Source organism: Antechinus flavipes, chromosome 1, assembly GCF_016432865.1.
Source record: "Antechinus flavipes isolate AdamAnt ecotype Samford, QLD, Australia chromosome 1, AdamAnt_v2, whole genome shotgun sequence".
NCBI lineage: Eukaryota > Metazoa > Chordata > Mammalia > Dasyuromorphia > Dasyuridae > Antechinus > Antechinus flavipes.
This window is the reverse complement of record NC_067398.1, coordinates 249,375,667-249,398,365: the sequence shown is the minus strand read 5'-3', so window position 1 is coordinate 249,398,365 and position 22,699 is coordinate 249,375,667. Positions and strand designations below refer to the sequence as shown.

At 36.4% G+C, this 22,699-nt stretch overlaps 1 protein-coding gene across 1 annotated transcript in view; it reads left to right on the top strand.

Moving 5' to 3' along the window:
- SDK1 (sidekick cell adhesion molecule 1) overlaps positions 1–22,699 on the top strand; it is a 400,458-nt gene that overhangs the window by 271,189 nt on the left and 106,570 nt on the right. The gene's annotated exons all lie outside the window — the stretch shown is intronic.

The window sequence follows — 22,699 nt, the reverse complement described above, 5'->3', positions numbered from 1 at the left end:
CAGGTTTTGGGAGAAATATGCTGTTTGATTCAGGAATATGTTGAATTTAAGATGTTGAACTACTGCGTGGTTGAAGAAGGTAATATTGAGATTTAGAAAGAATATATTGGACTAGAGATATAGATTTTGGAGTCATTCACCTTTAGGAATCAGATGAATCCTTGAAAATGAATGAAATCATCAAAGGAAGAGAGTACAGACAGAAGAGTCAGGAACAGAAGCTTGGGGATAGTCATACATTTAATTGGTTGAAATAGAAGGGGAGTCAGAGAAGGAGGAGTCAGAGATTAAGAGAAGAACTAAGGGAGTGCATTATCATGAAAGCCAGAGGAAATCAAGAGAAAAGAGATTGTCAGAAAGCAAGAGCTTGGTCAATATTATCAAATAATGGAGCCAAAAATGAGGGTAAAGACTAAGAAAGCACCATTGTATTTGGCAGTAGTTTGATGTGCAGTTTAAATGGAGTGGTGCATATAGACATCAGATTGCAGGGAGAGGAGGAATGGGCAGGCAGAATTAATGAACAGAAATGAGTCTCGAATTGAAATGAAGTATAAAAGGGGCAGGGAAAAAGATAGAGATGGAAGGGTTGTTTGAGGGACAAGCAGGTAAAGAGAAAGTTTGTGATAAGAATTCCTTGAATTTTACAATATCTCATAGACATTCATTCAGATTAGTGTGAAGGAGGTATAAAGTTACAAAAAGGATAGGATGTGATTGATGTTCTAGCTTTGAATATGACCTTTTGCAATCGGAGAATAACTTTTTTCATACATTAATTAGATAGGTGCCTCAAAACTTTGGTTAATGAATTTCTTTGGAACAATCAAATAATATTTTCATTAAAATGAAATGAAATGGAAATTTTAAGATATTTTCATCTATCTCTAATTGTAAAAGCAAGATTAGAAACTATGGTATAGGACTGGCCTTTATCCCTTTTCATACAACTTCTCATGTTTCCTTTTCCTATAGGACCTCTAACTCCAATGAATTATTCACTGGTGGATCCAACTCCTGCCATTCCCTCCATCTCCTACTTCCTCATCCACTTTCTCCCTATTGCTTAAGCCTACTCAGACCACTTGGTTACCTCCTTAGGACATAGCTTATAATAAATTGTAATGCCGGAGAAACTGAGGCAGGAGAGAGATTAGAGAGTTTTAATATTTTTATTAATGGGAGAGTAAGATTGACTGGACAGGACTCTCGTCTCAGATTATCCAGTCAGATAGAGATAAGTATACTGGGACCAAGGAATCCATATTGGTCCCAGGGCTGGAAGACTCAAAGAATCCAGTGTCCAGCATACAGCTGCCAGACGCCATTCTCCAGCAATGAATGAAGGAACCCCAACTTCTTAAATACCTTTTTGGAGACAAAGAAGAGAAAGGGAGGGAAAGTTTTTATCAGGGAGGGGAAGCCATAAAACCTAAAAATTCCAGAGACAAAGAAGTAAAGATATCATGGGTTATCTTGGAATATTCTAAAGGAATATTGTAAATCCATAAAAGAATCAGGAGATCTACTCTTTTATCTTGCTAATTCATAACCCGAGAGCGAATAATCCTTAGTTTTACTGGGTCAGAGACAGAACGGTTAAGGTAACTGAGACAGGGAAACCGAGTCAGGACAGTTAAAGAGAACTGTGGCATAACAAATTAAGTGAACCCCATCCATTAGGCCCAATTTCTTTCTTACTTTTTCCTGACTTCTTTACACCCTAAGACAAGTCTTTAGATTATAATTAGCCTTGGAAAGCTTGGATGCAAAATCAGGGCAGAACAAGTCGTTAGCTATTGTAGTACTGGGCACATCATACTCAATGCATACTTGTTAAGCTTTAGTGAGGTTTATCCCCAGCTTTCAGAGCCAAGGATAAGTTTAGCCTTGACTTTATGAGAAAGCTTTGAACGTGCACTGAGAAGCTTTTGGCTCCTCAGTAAACCTCTGCTGAAACATTTTAAAGCAAAAACGATAAGAGAAAAGCAATATAAATTTTGTGCCAAATATCCATTCTAATGATTTGTCTGTATCCAGAAAATCTGGGATAAAAGTGATTGGAATTAATTTCCATAGCAGGTGGTGTAGAGTAAGTAGAAAGGAATGAGACTAACAGAACAAGGCAAAAAAAAAAAAAAAAAGCATCAGAAAATGTTTCTCACAAAACTAAGGTGATAAATTCCCTTGTGTGAAGAAGGGAAAAGTGATGTCTGCCATTCTAAATGATGGTGACATTTGTCGACCTTCATACTTCAAAGGAGCTGATGCAGTCGATTTTTTCCCCTTCTTTTTAATTTTTTTCATAATGAGCTCCTATGGCAGTCTCAGCAAGAAAAGGGAAATGAAAGCCAGAGTGAAGGTCTGGTAGATGGAGACCTCTTTCTCGAGAGTCATGCTGAATGTCAGGATGCCGGATGGAGAGCACAGCTGCTTCCATCCCCTGATGTGCCAGTTTAGTCCTCCTTTTCACAATGTCCTTCTCACTTATCATTCAGATATTTTCTTCCCCCAGGATTTTGTGGGGAGTGATTTCCTTTATGTGCTGATGACTTTGGGATCCCAGAATGTTAACTTGTAAACCAGCTGAGTAGATAAGCCAGGACACTTGAATACTTGCAGTGGCAATAAATTCTTTCCTTTCAACCCCTCCCAGCAGGATTTTGAAATAGAGTCAGAGCTTGCTTAGGGTCTTAAAGGCCTGGAACAATAAAAGCATTTCAACACATTGGAACTGGCAGCTACAATCACATTCCAATTGGGCCTTTTAGCTGTTTCACTTCAGTATTCATCTCTATTTGTTATGTTTATGCATGCAAAAGACTATACAAAGATTGGAATTTCAACTCTGCCAGCAGAGCTGGGAGACTCTAACTCAACATTTTCATTCTGAACTCTGGTTTATAGCCCTGTATTTAAGTCACTGAGACACCTCACACCATGTTAGAATGCACAATTTGTAAATCCAAATGTACAATCCTTCCCCACCTCCTTTTTAAACAATAAAAAGTATTGCAAACTTGTTGCTGTAGAGTATCCTGGAAATTCTATAACCCTTCTGGGAAAAGAAAAATGGAAGTCAATTTTGGTTAAGTTTTGATCCCATCCTAGATGAGACCTTATGGCTATAGGATTACAATGTAGTAAAATAAAATAAAATAGAAGAAATAACTGCTCAGAAGATGTGATTTAAGGACTAAACCAATCCTCAGGCTTATAGGAGGGAAAAAATGGGAATTTTTAGGAGGCTTTCAATACAAGAAAATCCAATCCTTGTAATAAAATGTAGTAAAGATAACTATGCAGGATATGCTTAAATAATCAAGTTTTGTTGGTTTGCAATCCATCACTTTTTATTCCCTCCCTCCTCTTCCTTTTCTAAGCAGTTGCACGGTCTAAAGTAATTCTACCTCCACACCCATCCCCATCTCTCTGCTCATGCAGATCCCAACATACTTGAGGTCCTTATGACCTACTATGTGGACAATTGTTTTGCTGTTCAGTCAGGCCCAACTCTTCAGACCCTATTATACCCATAGCATAATAGAAGACTACTCAAGCACATGTTGGTTGGCTTCCACGACACTATCTATCCATCTCATCCTCTGTTGTTCCCTTTTCCTTTTGCCTTTAATCTTTCCCAACATCAGGATCTTTTCCAATGAGTCCCGTCTTCTCATTATATAATCAAAGCTTCAGTATTTGACCTTCCAGTGAATAACCTGAATTAATTTAAGTATTGACTGATTTGATCTTATTGTCCAAGGGACTCTCAAAAGTCTTCTCTAGCACCACATTTTGAAAGCATTGATTCTACAACCCTCTACTTCTAGTCCAGCTCTCACAGCTGTATATTGCTAGTCAAAAAACAATAACTTTGCATATATAGACCTTTGGTGGCAAGAAATGTCTCTGTCTTTTAGTATGCTATGCAGATTTACCATAGCTTTTCTTCCAAAGAGCAAGTATCTTTTAATTTCATGGCTGTAGTTGCTGTCTACAGGGATCAGAATATAAAACCTGATATTACTTCCATTTCTTCCTCTGCTAGTCAGGAAGTGATAGGGCCAGGATCTTAGTTTTTTGATGTTTTTGCTTTTAAATACTCCTTTTTTACCCTCATCAAATGGCTTTTAAATTCTTCTTCACTTTCTGCCATCAGAGTAGCATTATCTGCATATCTGCAAATTGTTAAAATTTCTGCTGGCAACCATAATTTGAGCTTTTTCTTCATTCAGCCTATCATTTTTCATGATATATTTTGCATAGATGCTAAATAAATAAGATGACAATATATCCTTGTCATACCCCTTTTCCAATTTTAAACAAATCAGTCATTCCATGTTTAGTTCTAACCATTGCTTCTTAGCCTACATTCAGGTTTCTTAGGCGACAGGGAAGATGATCTGGTACTCCCATCTTTTTGACAACTTGTCACATTTTGTTGTGATCCATACAATCAAAGAATTTATTCAAGGAAGAAGAAGTAGATTTTTTTCTTTCTTCTTCTAGAACTTCCTTGCTTTTTCCATAATCCAGTGAGTATTGGCAATTTGGTCTCCAGTTCCTCTGCCTCTTTGAAAACCATCTTGCTCTTCTGGTAGTTCTTGGTTCACATATTACTAACACTTAGTTTGTAGATTCTTAAGCATAACCTTGCTGTCACTTTAATAGCATCATCATTTAGTATTTTAAATAACTCATCTGGAATTCTCTCACCTCTACTGGGTTTATTGTGAGCAATGTTTCCAAAGACCCACTTGACTTTATTCTCTAATTCTGGACCATTGCAATAAACTCCTAATTGTCCTCCATGCATCTATTCTCTTCTCTCTCCAGTATAGCTGTGAAAATAATCTTCTTGAAGCACAAGTTACTTTACTGATCAAGAAAATTCAATCACTCCCTATTGTTAGTAAGTCCTATGTTCTTTGCTTGATATTTAAAATTCTTTAATTAGATGATAATGTGTTTTGGCAGATGCTTTATATGCATTCAGGCTAAAAATATGTTGTATCAGGTACTGTACTAGACAAAATGGAGGGTGCTAAGAACAGACCCCAAAACCTAAAAATAAAAAAATTATATATATATATAAATAAAAAGAATTTTATTGTTCTTTCCAGTAGAAACTGGAAAAAAGATTGGCTCCTCTTCAAATCTCTGTTAAGTTTTACATTATGTAGACTTCAAACAAAGGTACAAGCTAAGTAGCCTTCATATAAATAGATTTTTTGAAATATATATATTATAATGGATTGGTATTTGATAAAATTCAGAAGAAGTCAAAGTCACAGAGGGTAGGAGGTAGAATCCAGAACACAAGTTTTTTGAGTGACCCCTAAGGCCTGGGTAGATGGCCCAAAACAAGAACTAGATGGGAGTCCAAGCATTCTTCACAGCCTCTTCCTTGAAGGGTCGCTGAAGTCAGCAGATATTTTGGGTTAGACAATTTCTAGCCATATATAGCCAGGTTCAAACAATATTAATAAATTATAAAGTACTTCTATAATTCATAAAAGTACAAGACATATTCTTCAGCTCTCAAGTGACTTACAATCTAAATGGGAGGACAAGACCTCATAAGCATGTATGGCAGAGTAGTGGAAGACAGTCAATTTGCATTTTAATTTAATTACATGCTACACATTTTAAAAGTATAGATTGTTCTATCAATTAATCAACAAGTATTTATTAGGTGCCTTCTAAGTACCCTGGCAATGTGCTAAATTCTGGAGATACAAATGCAATGAAAGAGCTAATACCTATGCACAAGGGCTTATATGCTAATGAAGGAGATGTAAACAGAATTATTATGCTTAAATTTAGTTGTCTCAATTTCTTCTGAAGTATTCTGTAAATTTTAACCTTTAAATTTTTTCCGACCCTAAATCAGTGACCTTTTGAAATAAATAAAATTTCTTGTGTGCTCACCAAAATGAAATATATTGTTCAGGTCTGTGCATATCTAGGTTTGAATGCTATAAAAGTTAAATAACAGAATTCAACAGTACAAGAAGTGTGGTAAAAGAATCAGTACCAAGAGTTCAGAGGAAGGAGACATGATCATTGTAGGCTGGGAATCCCAAGTAAAATCCAAATTCAGCAAACATTTATTAATTATCTTTTAAGATAATTCTTTATGCTTTGCTTATCTCTGAAGATATAGAGACAAAGGGATTTAATTTTATATTCTTAGCTCTCAGGAAGTTTACACTGCAATGGGGGTGAAGGGCAGAAATATGACATGTACAGAGAAAAATATAATGTAAGGTAGATAGTGAAGGAGCAAAGAAGAGAAATAAACAGTGTGCCCTACGTATATTTCATAAGGGAAATATGACCTGAGGAATCAGGGACAGCCACATAGAGAAACTATAACCTGAGCTAAACTTTGAAGCAAGGTAGGGGGTTCTAGAAGCAGACATGAAAAAATACTTTTCAAGTACAGGGGATAGAAAACTATGAATGGAAGCAGAAAATCACATGTCTACTGTAATTAGAACATGGAGTATGTAAAGAGAAGTCATTTGAGGTAGGGCCAGGTAGGTATATTGGAGACAGAGTGTGGAAGATCTGAAATGCTAAAATAGGAATTTCATCCTACAGGTGATGGGGATAAAGATTTTTGAATGAAGACATGATGAGATCAAATCTATGTATTAAGCAGATTAGATTGTTTTTTCATCTGTATGAAGGATGGATAAGTAGAGATAGAAACTAAAATCAGAGAAATTAATGAGGATGTTGTTTCAAGATTTCAGCTTCTACTTGGTTTAGTTGCTTCTGCCTAAAACAAATAATGGAAATTCATTCTTCCTTCCTTCTGCCTCATTTCCCTGATTCCTCACTCACCCACAAAGTAGCAACAGATGTTAGATCAGTATGAAGTTATCCTGTAAAATTCTTTAAGTCAGAAAACTGTGGAGTCTGTATGTGCATGTACATGTGAACATGCATGTAGGAAGAAGAGAAGCTTGGTGAAAATTGACATATATGTAACATTTTAATTTTGTGTCTTATCCTGATTTAAAGTTACTTGATCATTTTAGTAAGATAAACATTATGTAATTTGGTTTGATTATGAAATTGACATCTATATAATATACTAAATATATTTAGTATATTTCACATTATCCTAAATTTCTATCATATACTATTTAATACTTGTATATGTATTTTATCTCCTCTCCTGAACTATAAGCTTCTTTAGGTCATCTGCATCTTTCCTAGCACTTAGCACAAAACTTCCCACATAGCAATAATTATTATTGTAATTACAACAGCTAGTTAGCATTTAGATAACTCTTAAAGATTTTGAAAGTGATTTTCAAATTTTATCTCATTTAATCCTCACAACAAAGTCACTGGGAAGGTAGATGCTATTACTTTCTTTATTTTACAGATGAGGAAATTGAAGCAAGTTAAGGGATTTGCCCAGGATCATACCACTAGTAAATGACTTAGGCAAGATTTGAATTCAGTTCTTTCTACTTTCCAGATCCTATGCCCTGTCTAGGGTCTGTCTTCTTCAAGTCTCTTCCCATTCTAATCCATTCTCCATTCTCCATTCTCCCATTCTCCATTCTTCCATTCTCCACTCACCCTTCAAAGTGATTTTTCTTAAAGTACAGGTATGATAATGTTATCTACCCCTTATTTAATAAACTACAGTGGCCATTACCTTCAGAACTAAGTACAAAACCATCTGTTAGGCCCTTTATAATCCTTTACAACCCTTATCCCCCCTATCTTTCTAGTCTTCTTATAACTTACTCTCTACCACATACTCTCTGACCCTGACCCAGTGACCCCAGCTTCCTTGCTCTTCAACTCTGGACGTTTTCTCTCTCCTGTGTATGGAATACATTCCACCCACATCTATGCCTTCTGACCTCTCTGGCTTACTTCAAGTCCCATTCCACAGGGAGCCTTCACAATTCCAGTAAATTCTAGTGCTATCCCTCTTTTAGTTACATCTTTATCCTGTTTATGGCTTATTTGTACACACTTGTTGATCTTTATTAGATTGTGAGCTCTTTGAGGGCAAAGACTATCTTTTGTCTCTTTTTGTGGGCAGTATTTAGCAATGTCTGGCACATAGTAGGTGCTTATTAAGTGCTTAATTAATGACTGATTATCCATTATGTCATATAAATGTTTCACTAATAAAGATGAGTGCTCAGAGCATATTTTGTGGATAAATGAATGAATTTAGAAAGGCCTCAGGGAATAGAATCAAGTAAGAAAATTACATTAATTCCTTCTCTTCCAATTTAAAACCAATAAAGAAATATTGAAAAATGATTCCTGCTTTTCCTATAAATTGAGCTAGGAGTTCTATTCTCTTGTTTAATCTTACTAGATTCTTTTTTTTTTTTTAATAATTTTATTTTATTTAATAATAACTTTGTATTGACAGAATCCATGCCAGGGTAATTTTTTACAACATTATCCCTTGCACTCGCTTATGTTTCGTTTTTTCCCCTCCCTCCCTCCACCCCCCCCCCAAGATGGCAAGCAGTCCTATATATGTTAAATATATTGCAGTATATCCTAGATATAATACATATTTGCAGAACCAAACAGTTCTCCTATTGCACAGGGAGAATTGGATTCAGAAGGTAAAAATAACTCGGGAAGAAAATCAAAAATGCAAATAGTTCACATTCGTTTCCCAGTGTTCCTTCTTTGGGTGTAGCTGTTTCTGTCCATCATTTATCCATTGAAACTCAGTTAGGTCTCTTTGTCATAGAAATCCACTTCCATCAGAATACATCCTCATACAATATTGTTGTCGAAGTGTATAATGATCTCCTGGTTCTGCTCATCTCACTTAGCATCAGTCCATGTAGGTCTCTCCAAGCCTCTCTGTATTCATCCTGTTGGTCATTTCTTAAAGTACAGGTATGATAATGTTATCTACCCCTTATTTAATAAACTACAGTGGCCATTACCTTCAGAACTAAGTACAAAACCATCTGTTAGGCCCTTTATAATCCTTTACAACCCTTATCCCCCCTATCTTTCTAGTCTTCTTATAACTTACTCTCTACCACATACTCTCTGACCCTGACCCAGTGACCCCAGCTTCCTTGCTCTTCAACTCTGGACGTTTTCTCTCTCCTGTGTATGGAATACATTCCACCCACATCTATGCCTTCTGACCTCTCTGGCTTACTTCAAGTCCCATTCCACAGGGAGCCTTCACAATTCCAGTAAATTCTAGTGCTATCCCTCTTTTAGTTACATCTTTATCCTGTTTATGGCTTATTTGTACACACTTGTTTATCTTTATTAGATTGTGAGCTCTTTGAGGGCAAAGACTATCTTTTGTCTCTTTTTGTGGGCAGTATTTAGCAATGGCTGGCACATAGTAGGTGCTTATTAAATGCTTAATTAATGACTGATTATCCATTATGTCATATAAATGTTTCACTAATAAAGATGAGTGCTCAGAGCGTATTTTGTGGATAAATGAATGAATTTAGAAAGGCCTCAGGGAATAGAATCAAGTAAGAAAATTACATTAATTCCTTCTCTTCCAATTTAAAACCAATAAAGAAATATTGAAAAATGATTCCTGCTTTTCCTATAAATTGAGCTAGGAGTTCTATTCTCTTGTTTAATCTTACTAGATTCTTTTTTTTTTTTAATAATTTTATTTTATTTAATAATAACTTTGTATTGACAGAATCCATGCCAGGGTAATTTTTTACAACATTATCCCTTGCACTCGCTTATGTTTCGTTTTTTCCCCTCCCTCCACCACCCCCCCCCCAAGATGGCAAGCAGTCCTATATATGTTAAATATATTGCAGTATATCCTAGATATAATACATATTTGCAGAACCAAACAGTTCTCCTATTGCACAGGGAGAATTGGATTCAGAAGGTAAAAATAACTCGGGAAGAAAATCAAAAATGCAAATAGTTCACATTCGTTTCCCAGTGTTCCTTCTTTGGGTGTAGCTGTTTCTGTCCATCATTTATCCATTGAAACTCAGTTAGGTCTCTTTGTCATAGAAATCCACTTCCATCAGAATACATCCTCATACAATATTGTTGTCGAAGTGTATAATGATCTCCTGGTTCTGCTCATCTCACTTAGCATCAGTCCATGTAGGTCTCTCCAAGCCTCTCTGTATTCATCCTGTTGGTCATTTCTTACAGAACAATAATATTCCATAACATTCATATACCACAATTTACCCAGCCATTCTCCAATTGATGGGCATCCATTCATTTTCCAGTTTCTAGCCACTACAAACAGGGCTGCTACAAACATTTTGGCACATACAGGTCCCTTTCCCTTCTTTAGTATTTCTTTGGGATATAAGCCCAATAGAAACACTGCTGGATCAAAGGGTATGCACAGTTTGATAACTTTTTGGGCATAATTCCAGATTGCTCTCCAGAATGGTTGGATTCGTTCACAACTCCACCAACAATGCATCAGTGTCCCCGTTTTCCCACATCCCCTCCAACATTCATCATTATTTTTTCCTGTCATCTTAGCCAATCTGACAGGTGTGTAGTGATATCTCAGAGTTGTCTTAATTTGCATTTCTCTGATCAATAGTGATTTGGAACACTCTTTCATGTGAGTGGTAATAGTTTCAATTTCATCATCTGAAAATTGTCTGTTCATATCCTTTGACCATTTAGCAATTGGAGAATGGCTTGATTTTTTATAAATTTGAGTCAGTTCTCTATGTATTTTGGAAATGAGGCCTTTATCAGAACCTTTAATTGTAAAGATGTTTTCCCAGTTTGTTGCTTCCCTACTAATCTTGTTTGCATTCGTTCTGTTTGTACAAAGGCTTTTTAATTTGATATAATCAAAATTTTCTATTTTGTGATCAGTAATGGTCTCTAGTTCATCTTTGGTCACAAATTTGTTTCTCCTCCACAAGTCTGAGAGATAAACTATCCTATGTTCCTCTAATTTATTTATAATCTCGTTCTTTATGCCTAGATCATGGACCCATTTTGATCTTATTTTGATATATGGTGTTAAGTGTGGGTCCTTGCCTAATTTCTGCCATACTAATTTCCAGTTATCCCAGCAGTTTTTATCAAATAATGAAATCTTATCCCAAAAGTTAGAATCTTTGGGTTTGTCAAACACTAGATTGCTATAGTTGACTATTCTGTCTTGTGAACCTAACCTTTTCCACTGATCCACTAATCTATTTCTTAGCCAATACCAAATGGTTTTGGTGACTGCTGCTTTATAATATAATTTTAGATCAGGTACAGCTAGGCCACCTTCATTTGATTTTTTTTTTTTCATTAATTCCCTTGAGATTCTCGACTTTTTATTGTTTCATATGAATTTTGTTGTTATTTTTTCTAAATCATTAAAATATTTTCTTGGAAGTCTATAGCACTAAATAAATAGATTAGTTTAGGGAGTATTGTCATCTTTATTATATTCGCTCGGCCTATCCAAGAGCACTTAATATTTTTCCAATTATTTAAGTCTGACTTTATTTGTGTGGAAACTTTTTTGTAATTTGCTCAAGTAATTCCTGACTTTCCTTTGGTAGATAGATTCCCAAATATTTTATGCTATCAACACTTATTTTGAATGGAATTTCTCTTTGTATCTCTTGCTCCTGGATTTTGTTGGTGGTGTATAAAAATGCTGAGGATTTATGGGGATTTATTTTGTAGCCAGCTACTTTGCTAAAATTATGAATTATTTCTAATAGCTTTTTAGCAGAATCTCTGAGGTTCTCTAGGTATACCATCATATCATCTGCAAAGAGTGATAGTTTGATTTCCTCATTGCCTACTCTAATTCCTTTAATATCTTTCTCGACTCTTATTGCCGAGGCTAGTGTTTCTAATACAATATTGAATAATAATGGTGATAGTGGGCAACCTTGCTTCACTCCAGATCTTACTGGGAAAGGTTCCAGTTTTTCCCCATTGCATATGATGCTTACTGACGGTTTTAAATATATGCTCCTGACTATTTTAAGGAAAAGTCCTTTTATTCCTATGCTCTCAAGTGTTTTTATTAGGAATGGCTGTTGGATTTTATCAAATGCTTTTTCTGCATCTATTGAGATGATCATATGATTTTTGTTTGGTTGGTTATTGATATAGTCAATTGTGTTAATAGTTTTCCTAATATTGAACCAGCCCTGTATTCCTGGTATAAATCCTACTTGGTCGTAGTGTATTATCCTGGGGATGATTTTCTGTAATCTTTTTGCTAATATTTTATTTAAGATTTTAGCATCAATATTCATTAGGGAGATTGGTCTATAATTGTTGGAATCCTTACTAACTGCTAACTAATTAGAGTTGATCTAATCTTACAAGAAGATGTTTTGGGCAGAACCTGAAGCAAGGTACTAAGTAGAACTACCCATAATCCCTCTCTCTGGAAGGAGCATAAATAGGCCAATGGGCCAGTCGGAGAGCTCTCCGTTGTACCTCACTGTGCTGAGCCATTTTCAAAAGCAGAGTACCAGCATACATATAGAAGTGACCTTTCATTTCAAGGAAAGTAACTGATAGCTCATCATTCCCACTCATAAAAGATTTCACAGACTGAAGTGCATCATCAAAACTTTCCAATAATTCTCTACTTTCCTGTACATCTCTAGTAGAAAGTGTAAGAAGCATAAGATTAGCATAGGCCAGAAGTAAGTCTTTATTGGTTGTTCGCCAGTTGCTTTTATTGGCCTCCAAACTCTGTAGAGACTCCAGATATTCCTTAAGTGTTCGTACAACACATGAATACCATTCCAAACTTGTTCGCAGGGCAAGATTTCTTTCTGCCTCACAGCAGTGGGCCACAGCATCTTTCAGTCTTTTATTTGACCTATACAGCTCTACTAATCGGATGTTCACATATACATCATCTGGTCTTGCATAGAGCTCTGACTGAATCAAGTCAAAAAGTTGATTCCATCCATCTTCACCTTTACAATCTAAAAGCTGCTCCTTCAACCTATAAATGGTAGGATTTCCAGGGAAAAGCTTAGAAGCTCTTTCAACCCAGTATTTTGCCCTTCCATCAGTAGCATCATTTTCACACAACAATTCTGCAATCTTGAGCACAAGATCTTTTTGCGTTGGGTTCAATTCTACTGAACGCTTGTAACATCCAACAGCTTTGTCAATATTTCCCTCAGCTTCATAGAGAAGACCCAGGAACTTGTGTGCTTTGGGATCCCTCTCTTGTACATTAAGATAAGTAGATATATATCTTTTAGCAAGATCATATTCTTTAGCTTCATAGTATAACTTAGCAAAAAGGAATCCTTTCATTGATTTCTCTCGAGGCGAGGGGCGGAGCCTTGTACTGAGGCGATGTACCACTCCACCTCGGCCTTGCTGCGCCTCATCGCCCCAGTCACGCTTGGGCGCCAAAATGTTGTGAGCTTTTTCTTCTCAAAACGCAGCCAGGTGATAAAAGTTCAGATCTTTTATTATCCCAATATAGCCCGGTTAGCTTAGAGGCCTATCTCTCTGCTTGGTTCCAAGAGCTCTCTCCGAATGTCACCAAATCCAAAGGTCTGGTCCTTCAGCCTCTGCCTCTGCTTTCTTCAGCCTCCAGCCAGCTCCAACTCTTCATGTCATTCCGCTGAAATCTCGACTTGTAGCGTCTTCACTCTCCGGAGAGCTCTCCGACTGGCCCATTGGCCTATTTATGCTCCTTCCAGAGAGAGGGATTATGGGTAGTTCTACTTAGTACCTTGTTTCAGGTTCTGCCCAAAACATCTTCTTGTAAGATTAGATCAACTCTAATTAGTTAGCAGTTAGTAAGGATTCCAACATATAATTTTCTTTCTCTGTTTTCAGCCTACCTGGTTTAGGTATCAGTACCATGTCTGTGTCATAAAAGGAGTTTGGTAGGACTCCTTCAATCCCTACTTTTCCAAATAGTTTATTTAGCATTGGAGTTAATTGATCTTTAAATGTTTGATAGAATTCAGATGTAAATCCATCTGGTCCTGGGGATTTTTTCTTAGGGAGTTGATTGATAGTTTGTTCTATTTCTTTTTCTGAGATGGGAGTGTTTAGGATATTTACTTCTTCATCTGTTAGTTTAGGCAGGCTATATTTTTGGAGATATTCTTCTATTTCATTTAAGTTGTCGAATTTATTGGCGTAAAGTTGGGCAAAGTAACTCCTAATTATTGCTCTAATTTCCTCTTCGTTAGTGGTGAGTTCTCCCTTTTCATTTTTAAGACTAACAATTTGATTTTCCTCTTTCCTTTTTTTAATCAGATTTACTAAGGGTTTGTCTATTTTGTTGGTTTTTTCATAGAACCAACTCTTAGTTTTATTAATTAATTCAATAGTTTTTTTACTTTCAATTTTATTGATCTCTCCTTTTATTTTTAGAATTTCAAGTTTAGTGTTTGACTGGGGGTGTTTAATTTGTTCCTTTTCTAGCATTTTTAGTTGCAAGCCCAATTCATTGACCTTCTCTTTCTCTATTTTATACAAATAGGCCTCTAGAGATATGAGATTTCCCCTTATTACTGCTTTGGCTGCATCCCATACATTTTGGTATGATGTCTCATTATTATCGTTTTCTTGGATGAAGTTATTAATTATGTCTATAATTTGCTGTTTCACCCAATCATTCTTTAGTATGAGATTATTTAGTTTCCAATTATTTTTTGGTCTACTTTCCCCTGGCTTTTTGTTGAATGTAATTTTCAATGCATCGTGGTCTGAAAAGGATGCATTTACTATTTCTGCCTTACTGCATTTGAGTTTGAGGTTTTTATGTCCTAATATATGGTCAATTTTTGTATAGGTTCCATGAACTGTTGAAAAGAAGGTGTACTCCTTTCTGTCCCCATTATATTTTCTCCAGAGATCTATCATATCTAATTTTTCTAGTATTCTATTTATCTCTTTGACTTCTTTCTTATTTATTTTGTGGTTTGATTTATCTAATTCTGAGAGTGCAAGGTTGAGATCTCCCACTATTATAGTTTTACTGTCTATTTCTTCTTGCAGCTCTCTTAATTTCTCTTTTAAGAATTTAGATGCTACACCACTTGGTGCATATATGTTTAATATAGATACTGCTTCATTATTCATTCTACCCTTTAGCAAGATATAGTGCCCTTCCTTATCTCTTTTGATTAGATCAATTTTTGCTTTAGCTTGATCTGAGATCAGGATGGCTACCCCTGCTTTTTTGACTTCACCTGAAGCATAGTAGATTTTGCTCCAACCTTTTATCTTTAACCTGCATGTATCTCTCCTCTTCAGGTGTGTTTCCTGTAAATAACATATTGTAGGATTCTGGCTTTTAATCCATTCTGCTAACTGCTTCCTCTTTATGGAGGAGTTTACCCCGTTCACATTTATGGTTAAAATGACCATTTCTGTATTACTTGCCATCTTGTTAACCCCAGTTTATGCTTTTCTCCCTTCTTACTCCCTTACCCCCCTTCCCAGTATTAAGCTTATGAGCACCACTTGCTTCTCACAGCCCTCCCTTTTTAGTATCCCTCCCCCCCCTTAGAGTTCCTCCTCGTATCTTACCCCTTTCCCTCCCAGTTCCCGTATTCCCTTCTACTTAGCTTATTCCTTCCCTTTTCACTTTTCCCTTCTCACTTTTCAGTGAGGTGGGAGAAGTTTCACCATAGATTGAATATGTCTAAAATTTTTCTCTTAAAGCCAATTCTGAAAGCAGTAAAATACTCACTATATTCATCCCTCTCCATTCTTTCTCTCAGATATAATAGGTTTTCTTTGCCTCTTCATGAAATGTAGTACCCCCACTTTCCCCTTTTTCTGGTATAATGTCCTTTCCACATCTAGTTTCTAGAACAAGGTATATCTGTATTCTTTATACATCTTTATAGCCGAAATATAGTTCTCAAGGTTAATCTTTACCTTTTTAGATTTCTCTTGAGTTCTGTACTTGTAGATCAAATTTTTTGTTAAGTTCTGGCTTTTTCATCAAAAATAGGTGAAATTCACTTACTTCGTTGAATGTCCATCTTCTTCCCTGGAAAAAGATGCTTATTCTCGCTGGGTAAGTTATTTTTGGTTGCATACCAAGTTCCTTAGCCTTTCGGAATATCATATTCCAGGCCCTTCAATCCTTTAATGTGGATGCTGCCAGATCCTGGGTGATCCTTATTGTGTCTCCTCGATACTTGAATTGGGTTTTTCTAGCCGCTTGCAGTATTTTTTCCTTCATCTGAGAGTTCTGGCATTTGGCCACTATATTTCTTGGTGTTTTGATTTTAGGATCCCTTTCAGTAGGGGATCGATGAATTCTTTCAATGTCTATTTTACCCTCTGTTTCTAAGACTTCTGGGCAGTTCTCTTTGATAATTTCCTGGAAAATAGTGTCCAGGCTCTTTTTTTCATCATACTTTTCTGGGAGTCTGATGATTCTCAAGTTGTCTCTCCTGGATCTGTTTTCCAGGTCTGTTGTCTTCCCCAGAAGGTATTTCACATTCTTTTCCATTGTTTAATTTTTTTTGGATTTGCTTGACTGATTCTTCTTGTCTCCTCGAGTCATTCAATTCCAATTGTTTGACCCTGATTTTCAGTGAAGTATTTTCTTCACTCACTTTTTTAAGATCTTTTTCTAATTGTCCAATTGAGTTCTTTTGTTCTGTGGAATTTTTTTCCATTTCGCCAATTTTGTTTTCCAGTTCACCAATCCTATTTTTCAAGGATTTGGTTTCTTTATCTGACTTCTTTTTACTCTTTAACTGACTTCTCCAGGCTCTTTTGCCAAGTCTCCCTCTCCTTTTGCAAAGCCTCCCTCTCCTTTTGCCAAGCCTCCTTCTCCTTTTGCAAAGCCTCCCTCTCCTTTTCCCATTTTTCTTCTAGCTCCCTTGTGAGAGCCTTTTTAATTTCCTCCATGAGATTCATCTGTGCTGAGGAACATATGATCTCCTCCTTTGGGGATTCACCTGGGGACTGTTTGTTTTTAGTCTCCTCAGGATTTGGAGTCTGCTCTTTATCTGTATAGAAGCTGTCAAGGGTTAAAGTCTTTTTCAGTTTTTTGCTCATTCTTTCTAATAATCAAAGACAAACTATCAAAGAAACAGAAGAAAAAAACTCTTGAATGAAGGCTGCTTTCTTTGGGGGAGGGGCAGGGTAGCCGTGAGGCACGGGTCCTACTGTGCTGCGCCTGTGCTTTGAGATCCGAGAGCACGCTGAGACACTGTGGGGGAGGGATGGCCAGGTCCCAAGAGACTCCAGCTGTTTGGGGTTGTGTTCTTCACTCCCGGTGTTTTTAGCTTCTCTGCTGGGCTGCTGACTTGCTGCTGGAGCAAAGTATCTAATCCTATAGCAAAGATCTCCCCGCAGAGACGGCTGCGATCACGCCCTACCCTCTCCGCTCTGCTCGGCTCTGAGCCTCCTTCCGTGCTCTCGCTGCCGCTGCTGCCCGCAGCTTGCTTCCGATCTAATAACCGTCCCCGCCCTCGCGCAAAAACAGACCTTTCTTGACGAGTCTCAAGGATGGTTTCTCTTGGTAACTAATTGTATGGTTTTTTTTCAGTCGAGCATTAATTCAGAGGCATGAAATGAAACGGATAGTGAGAGAAAAACGGGGAGGTTACACAGCAGTGTGCCTCCTCTCCGCCATCTTGGCCGGAAGTCCTCTTACTAGATTCTTAACTAAAAAAGAAAGAATAAACACAATCTAATAAAAGGAACAGTGAATTAGTGATCAGATGGACATGTATGTTCTAAGCATACAATTACTGATTTAAAACAGAAAGAGATCTCATAGGTCATGTAGTCTTATTTCCTTATTTACAGAAGAGGAAATTGATAAATGATTTGGCTAAGATCATATGGAAAATAATTGGCAGACCTAAGATCTGAACCAAGGTACTCTGAGCCAAATCTTCTGTTGTACCATGCCTACTGCTGAAGACCTCATTCAAACTTTTATGAATCAACAATCTCCTAACTGATTAACTAGTTTTTGGTGTCTGCTCTCTCTAATTCATCTTTTCATCTTGATGCCAGATTAATCCTCCTTAAATTCCTTTTATAGTATGTTCCTCACCTGCTAAGAAAACTTTCAGTTGTTTCCAGTTGCCCAGAGAATAAAGTACTGATTTCTTAATCTGCGACCAAGGCCTTTCATAAACTTCTCCCAATCTACATTTCCAATCTTTTTTTTTCTTGTACAATACCATATAAACTCTCTGCGCTAGCAGATCAATCCTCTCCCAAACATACTTTTACTTCTTCCTTCCCTACATGCTACTGACTCATATCATGTCTTCCTCCTACCTAATATCCACTTCAAAGTTTGTCATCCCACCCCATGAAATCTTCCATGATTGTAATAGCCCTTTGTGATCTCCTTTTTCTAATAGTTTGTAGCACATATTGTTTCTTTAATCACAGCCCACCATATTATTTTTATATGTGTCATAAGACCTGTCCTATTTAGCCAAATGGCAGAGTAGATAGAGCACTGGATTCAGAGTCAGCATGACCTTATTTCAAACCCTGTCTCAATAATTTACTAGCTTTATGACTGTAGGAAAATCACTTAACTCTCCTATCCTCAATTTCCTCATCTGTAAATGAGGATCATAACAGCTTCTACTTCACAGGATTGTTATAAGGATAAAATAAGATAATATTTGTAAAGCAGTTCATCAATCTGAAAGTTCTTTAGCTTTCATTTTTGCAGTTATTATTTTATTTGTTAATATGTCATCTCAATAATTAAATAGTAAGCTTGAGGTCAAAAACTGTGTCACACTTTTTTCATAGCACCTAGCACAGTGGTAGGTACATGTCATTGTATTACTATCTGATTATATCACTCTGCTTTTGGGATTGATCCTCAATTTCTTCACCTGTAAAATGATGGGATTGGACTAAATGACTTCTTAGGGCTCTTTCAGTTATATAATGCTATATTTGATCAGTTCTTTGAGGAGATAATTAAAACTACTTCTACCTGCTATAATTTGTTGTTTCATGTTGCCATTTCCCACTGGCCTAAAAAAAAAAAAAAAAAAAGCTCATCACATAAAAAGACACTGTGTCTCAATATTAAAAAACCAAACAAAACCAAAACACTCTTCCTCCTCCTCCTTTGGCCAAATAGATTCAGAGAATCTTAAATATTCTTGGATTTGTAGCTTGGTAGAATATCTTTTTTTTTTTTTCATTAAACTTCAAGGACAATCACAAATCCAGCTATTCCTGGACCACAGCTCATTCCTCCCCCTCCATTGCACCTGTTTCAATTTCTATGCCAAGTTTACGAGTTGAGCCTAATTTTAGAGGAGAATACTACTTTAATTGAATAGGCCCCCAAATTTGAAGCCTTTTATCTATGAAGCTGAGCTTATCTTGGCAGATCTTGGCAGCTGAAATAAAACAATGTCCAAGTAAATCCTTGGAAGAAATGATCTAATGTGAAGATGTCAGAAACAGATTGGTGCAAGTCTGTGGAGACAGCATTACAATGTCAAGACCAAAAAAAGCCTAAATCTATGGATGTTATTCTGTCAAGGCAACTTACATTATGGCTGGAAAAAAGAAACATAAAAAATATATTTTATTTTGTTTTTTTTGGGGGGTGTGGGTTTTTTATTTGTTTTTTGTAAATTTTGTCTAAATGTATCAGATAGGTTCATTCAGCATTCTGAATTCTTCCTGTTGTGTCTATGAGACTGTAGTTCCTATTACTTTCTAACACAAATTGCAAAATTGGATGATGTGACATTTTTGATGGCCCTTCAAAGATAGATGGTGATTCTGTAATAGAGTTTATTGAGCTTCATGTTGTTGTGGACATAATATGAAGGATGCCGAGGCTACAGCCGAGAGAGTCCTTGAAAAGATAATAATAATGGTGAGCATTTATGTGTCATTTTAAAGTTTATGAATGGCCTTACAAATATTTTCTTATTTTATCTTCACAATGACATACTTGGGAGATAGATGCTATTATTATTCTCTTTTTACAACTGAGGCAAGCAGCAGTTAAGGGACTTGCCCAGGGTCACCCAGTTGTTAAGTTGTCTAAGGATGGAATAAAGTTTGGTCTTCCTGACTTCAAGTCTAGTTTTATACTTATGTGCCTATAGGATAACAAAGATAGCTAACTGAAGATTAAATTATATGTCTGTATATATGTATATATGTATGTATATATATATACATATGCGCATATACAAACACACATATATAATATACATATTTAGATAGATAATACATATTATGTGGATTAGATAATTAGCTAGAAACAATGATATAGATATGGAGAGATTAGATAAATAGATAATAAAGAAATCATATGGGTTAAAGAGATAGCTAGAAAGATTGGTATAGGTATGGAAAGATGAGAAAGAGAGAGCGAGAACGAGAGAGAGAGAGAGAAGAGAGAGAGAGAGATAGAAGCATTTATCACCCACTATGTACCGAATAGTATACTAAGTGCTTTTCAAATATCATCACATTTGATCCTTGTGATATAGGAACTTTTGTCATCCCAATTTTATAATTGAGGAACCTGAGATTAGTAAGTGGCTAAATGATTTCCCCATAATACACAGCTAGCAAGTGCCTAAGGCTGAATTTAAATACAGGTCTTCCTCAGTCCAGGTCCACCAAACCATCTACAATGTTACCTTGCTGGGTGGAAAAGAATGCAGGAAAGAGAAGGAGAGAGGAAGGAGTGAGGGATAGGAGGGAGAGAGAAATTATAGGAAGGTATATACATATACATATGTTGGTATGTTTGTATATATAGGACTAAGCCCATGATTTCTTTAATATCAGGAACTTCAAAAGAAGAAATCCCTACTACCAAAGCAGACCAATACCTGCTTTGCAACTTATATTCTTGTGTAGGGCAATGAAAGGTAAAGTGACTTACAGCCAGGATAAATCAGAGGCAGGATTTTCTGACTCCAAGGCTAGCTACTTATCTGCATAGCACCACTTCTATGTTATACTTTTAAACAGAAGGATCTGGTCTCCCACTGCATCCAGGGTCATTTCTAGTCATCTTGATCTATATCTGGCCATTGGACCCGAATGTCTCTGGAGGGGAAAATGAGGCAAGTGACTTTGCACAGCCCTCCCTCACTTAAATTCTATTCACTTGCATGTCTTGATATCACCTCCCTGATGTCATGATCCTCTTCGAGAACAAAGGACAAGCAACAATAACAAGGGATTGCATACATGCAAGTAAATAAAGTATATCTTTCCTTGGTTGTAGCCTCTAAATCCAAGGGGATCTAAATGCCTGGGATCCACACATTTCAATTTGTAAAATATTCTCATAATTATAATTCAATAAAATTGTCTTCCTCTGAAAGTCTAAGTATTTTATTTTATGCTTTTTAAAAGCATTATTCTGAGGATTTTATAGATGTCCCCAAATGGCCAAAGGAATCCATAACACAAAAATGATTAAGAACTTTTGCTAAAATGAGAAATATAGATGGGGACTTAAACCCATTCAACCAGAGCAAATACTAGTCTCTTACCTTCTTCTTTAAATTTTTTTACATTTAAATTTTCAATTCTGAATTCTCTCTCTCCTTCCCAACACTTTCTTATCTATGGAAAAGACAAAAAATACAATAATCATAAATATAAAGTCTTAAAAAACAAATGTTCATATTAACCATGTTGTAATAGAGAGTAAAGAGCAAGAAAAATAAAGTGAAAGAAAATGTCAATCTGCACTCAGAGTTCAATAGTAGTCTAATCTGAAAGCATTTCCCTCTAGAGTCCTTTAAATTGTCATGGATCATTGTATTGATTAGAATAGCGAAATTATTCCTAGTTGATCATTATTACAATATTGTTGTTATTGTGTATAGTACTCTTCTGGTTGTGTTCACTTCATTTTGCATCAGTTCATAGAAATCTTCCTAAGTTTTTTTTTTTTTCCTGAAACAGTGTCCTTCATCATTTCTTATAGTGCAAAAGTATTCCACCAAAATCATTTACTACAGCTTGTTCAGCCATTGTCAATCGATAGATATCCCCTCAGTTTCTAATTCTTTGCCACTCCAAAAAATTCTGCTATAAATATTTTTGAACTTATACATTCCTTTTTCTTTTTTCTTAGATCTCTTTGGGGAACAGACTTGGTAACAGTATTGCTAGGTCTAAGGATATACAGTTTTATAGCCCTTTGCATTCTTTCCCTTTCCATTCAATTCCATGACCAGTCCTGGAATGACCAGTAGTTTTCTCATTTATACACAAAGAAGCATACAAAAGGCATTTCACAAGAAGCCTCCATCATTCCCTGGATACAAACAAGAACTGCTTGTAAGAAAGTGCGTATGCACACACACACACACACACACACACACACACACACACACACACACTCACTCAGAGCAAGCATGGCTTAGCCACCAAAGATGGCAGGGAAAAGCTTCCACTGGAATTTGCTAATGCTTTCACAACCTTTATAAGAAAACTTCCTGGAAATCTATAAGGGAACTAACATCACAACAGGGCAAATCAGTGGGACCCCTTGCCCCCAACTTTTGTAGCTATGGCTTCCAGGCAGTTCAGGACCCAGGATTCCCTTAATCAAGCACAGACAATGATGATGATTGTAATTTTGTCTTCTTTGCTAGCTAGTTGTGTGGCTTCAGGAGTAAGGCAGCACCTGTAGGAGTAAGACATTCAGTCTCTGAATGACTGGGAATTGCTGATTTCTGTCAGAGGACAG